Consider the following 4,725-nt stretch of genomic DNA (forward strand, 5'->3'; position numbering starts at 1 on the left):
TTTGCTGCCTATGGCTGACCACAGGTGATTGAGAGATCAGGGCACCCATTTTACTGTACATACACTGCAAGAATGGGTGCGACAGCTGGGAATGAAGTGGAAGTTTCATGTGCCATACAATCCTACCACAGCAGGCATGATAGAGAGGCACAATGGCTTGTTAAAATCCAGACTAAAGTCAGATACCAATAGTCTGCAGGGATGGTCAGTCTGCTTATGGACCGTGCTACGGTGTTTGAATGAGAGATCCCAAAAGGGAGCTCTGAGCCCCATAGACATGTTAACACATATGGCTGCCTCCCCTATACAAACTAAGGAAGAATCATTGAAGCTGAAGTTTGGCTACCAGAATAACCTCTTGCGGCCAGCACCAACTGCACTGAACCCCGGGGACTCCATTGAGTGGACATGGCCTTGGACCTTTCAACACACGGACCAATAATGGCTGGCTCTCCTGGCACCCTGGGGACAAGGCCTGGAAGCTGGCCTCCTGTGTATTCCTGGAATAACAGCAGAGTAGCTGCCAAAGGTTACAGTAGTATATCCTGAGTGGCCAGAAGGTAGGAGCATCTTACCGGGGAGTTTTGTTTTATCATTGTGGCCAGTGCATGCACCTCCAGTAACACTATATATAGACCCTTCAGTAACCCCCACAGGGAAAGGAGTAAAAGTATGGTATACAAGACATGGAAGGGACCCCCTTCCTGCTACAGTTCTATCACAAGACCACTCTCTTACATGCATCCTACCTGATGGACAAGATTTACCTATGTTGGTGACATTAAAACATGTGTCTTATCACCGCTAAAGTCTTTGTGGACGGGAACCTCCTCTGACTGGAGGATTATTATAATTTTCGTATCAAAACCTTGCTATATCTTAATTTTTATTATCTCTAAGTTATTGTTATCCTCTGTTGCTATTGTGGAATCTGGTTACAGTGCTCCAGCTTTCTCGCACAGGGACCATTGTGGAAGATTGAAAGCGTGTAGATTGTAAGGTGAGAATCCTAGAGGGGTGGAGTGTGGGTAAAATTGTAATATTTCCAGAATATCTCGCCTGGCTTTGGTATATCTGCATATCAACAGGTGTTCAGAGGTGTAAAGAAATAGTCTTTAGTGCATTTGCATCTTCATCTCCATATCAATAGGTAATTACCTGGGCAACAGAGGGCTTATCTGTACCTGAGAGGTGAGGGGGAGGGCCAGTGTGGTTGCTGCTGGAACAGGAGGGAGAGAAATGGGCCGGACAGCACTTCTGTAAGACCCTTTCATCCCAAAGAGTGTTTTGTGGTCAATTTCTTTGGTCACACTGAATCCATAGCAAACTTGCCCAGGCTGAAACCCATTAGCAAGACAATTACCATGCCCATGTTTTTTTTGGTAAATGCAAAAAGGAAAGTGGTTTAGAATAATGTAGTTTGTATATGCCTTAGACAAGGAAAAACTGTTGTTGAGGTATAAGGAATTGGTGGGTGGAAGGCATGGGAAAGACTTTTCACTATATTCATATTTAAACTTTCTGATATTTGAATCATGAGAATGGTTTACCCATGCAAAACATTAAGTGTTCAAGATTTTTCTGCTATCTTCATTTTATTAAGGCATTCAGGCTTCATTTACTTTATTAAAGTTTACCTGCTTACACCTAAGCATATCATGTAAACTAGTACACATATCAAGTAAATTTTTTAAAAATTCAGAGTAATTTTCATCAAGTTCAGATTGAACAATATCTATTACTTCACTGTAATAATTTAAGATCCAAGTACTAAACTTAGTTTGAAGTTTAGTATACAATATATCAAATATATGTACATTTTAAAAAGTACTTGTTCTTGAAGTAGAGCCTTATTTGAACAAGTTTTAATGGCATGGATCCTCTATTTTAAACAATAAAATTAGAATTTCATGGGCAATCTGTTCATTTCATAATTCAGGTCAAGAAAAATATATTCAGGGAAAAAACACTGAAGGTATGTGTTTCTATATCTGTTAACTTGCCTGCTTGTAATGTCAACTGCCCCCTGTTTCCACAGGTTACACAGATGCCCTGGAAATGGTTTTGCCTAATATGTTTCAGTATTTGGTTATATTTATTTGTAAACTTAATTTCTAGAAACCTTGAAGGGAATTATAATCACAGACTACAATAACATTCAAATGTACACACCACCAAATATTTTAAGAGCTTTTTTGATAGTTTCTTGTGATATTTCAGTTTTAACTATGTAAATTTACATGTTTTACACTATATTAAAGACAAGTGCAGGGACAAATTATTAGGACTAAAGTGCAAATTGCCACCTGGAGATTTTTCCAAAATTTTATAGCTAGGGCTGCCTGACACAAGAAAACTAGTAAATGGCCTTAAAATTTAACCTATGTACCAACTTCCAATTATAAAATAAATAAGTCACAGAGTTGAAAACTGTAGCATAAGGAATATAGTCAATACTATATTTAATGTAATGTATAGTTCAATTGTTGAATCACTATGTTGTACACTGGAAATTAATGACAATTACTCTTCAATAAAAAACAATAACTTTAAATTTTATGTAATCGGCTAATCAAGAATTCAGATGGATTTTAATTGATAACTTGTTCTGCTTATATCCTTCAAATTAAGTATGTACTCATTTCGGTTTTATATATAACTGGCTTAGATATAGGAACTAAGAAATGACCTTAAAGTTAATAAAAGTCAATTATCAATAATTCGTTCTCTAAGCCTATTTACACTGTATGAAAAACCTCTACAATTTGTCACTGTTAGGCAGTAATACAACGCTTCAATGTGAAAGCTAAAATAGAAATAATATTTCTTGGTTTAAAATAAAGATGCTTCCCTAACTTTGGGAACAAGGCAAAGATATCTTCATCACTTTCAGTCAACATTGTATTGACAGTTCTAGCAAGTACCTGGCAACAAGTAAATTTGTAGCTAAAAATTTATTTAAATATATATAATCTGATACAGTAGATAAAATGTCCAAACCACATTACTAAAAATCATAAATTGTTCTACCACCGCAGATGGGAGGATTAAATGAAATAAAAGCATCCAGCCCCAAACCTGGCATTTGGTAGGTGGTCAGTATATGATGAAGTTGAAATTCTGTGAAGTTCTTCCAACTTTTCCTAAAAGAATGATTTGTTATAAAGTAGCAGAAGATCAACCTGTACAGAAATGCAGGTAGAAGATGAAAATATACTTCTTAGTTTGGGTTCCTCTAGGAACTGATGTTGAGGCAAGGGTAAAGTCCAAGAAGTGTATTTGGGAGGCAGTGGCAGAAACAATAATGGGACTGAGGAACTGAGACTTCGTGGAGGCAAAGGGTGCTTAATCAAGCCACTGTGGACATTTGGAGTTTTATCCCACTAGAGAAATTCTGGGAGCAGAGAGAGAATAACCTCTCTTCTGTTTTCAGATTAAATTGAGCAGCCCTAAGCTCAAATACAAACTTGGCTTTGTGGGATTTTCAAAGAACTGTTGATGCTTGAACAACACAGGTTTGAACTGCACAGGTCCACTAATATATGGACTTTTTTCAATAAATACATTGAAAATTTTCTTGGAGATTTGTGGCAGTTTGAAGAAACATTTCCTTTTCTCTAACTGACTTTATTATAAGAATATAGTAATAATAGAAATACATGGTAATCAACTCTTTATGTTATTGGTAGGGCTCCTGACCAACAGCAGGCTACTAGTAGTTAAGTTTTTGAGGAGTGAAGTTATATGCAGATTTCTGACTGCACGATGGGTCAGTACCCCTAACTCCTGAATGTTCATAATCAACTGTGTATGTGAAGGTTGGAACCAGTCTTATCACATTTTCCTGAAGAAGCCATATGAAGCCTCCAACTCCACAGTGCCTGGGGCCCATGCTACATTTAGAAGAACATGTGGAATTTATATTTCTTGGCTTGTATGTGCTACCAATTCATCCTAGTAATTGTGTATAATATTGGTCTGAGGAAATCAATCCTGAAGACCTTTCTGTTCCAGGCTTAGAAAGAAACATTTGTGTTTTTTTGCTTTTTGGTGTTTTTTTTTCTGGTATCATTAATGTACAATTACATGAGGAACATTATGTTTACTAGGCCCCCCCTTCACCAAGTCCCCCACACATAACCCATTACAATCACTCTCCATCAGCATAGTAAGATGCTGTAGAGTCACTACTTCTTTGTGTTGTATAGCCCTCCCCGTGCCTCGCCCCACATTATACATGCTAATCGTAATGCCCCCTTTCTTTTTCTACCCCCTTACCCAAACCTTCCCACCCATCCTCCCCAGTCCCTTTCCCTTTGGTAACTGTTAGTCCATTCTTGGGTTCTGCAATTCAGCTGCTGTTTTGTTCCTTCAGTTTTTTCTTTGTTCTCATACTCCACATATGACTGAAATCATTTGGTACTTGTATTTCTCCCCCTGGCTTATTTCACTGAGCATAATACCCTCTAGCTCCATCCATGTTGTTGCAAATGGTAGGATTTGTTTTCTTCTTATGGCTGAATAATATTCCATTGTGTATATGTACCACCTCTTCTTTATCCATTCATCTACCGTTAGACACTTAGGTTGCTTCCATTTCTTGGCTATTGTAAATAGTACTGCAATAAACATAGGGGTGCATCTGTCTTCTTCAAATTGGGCTGCTGTATTCTTAGGGTAAATTCCTAGAAGTGGAAATCCTGGGTGAAATGGTATTTCTATTTT

Source organism: Manis pentadactyla, chromosome 3 (genome assembly GCF_030020395.1).
Source record: "Manis pentadactyla isolate mManPen7 chromosome 3, mManPen7.hap1, whole genome shotgun sequence".
In the NCBI taxonomy this organism is placed as follows: domain Eukaryota; kingdom Metazoa; phylum Chordata; class Mammalia; order Pholidota; family Manidae; genus Manis; species Manis pentadactyla.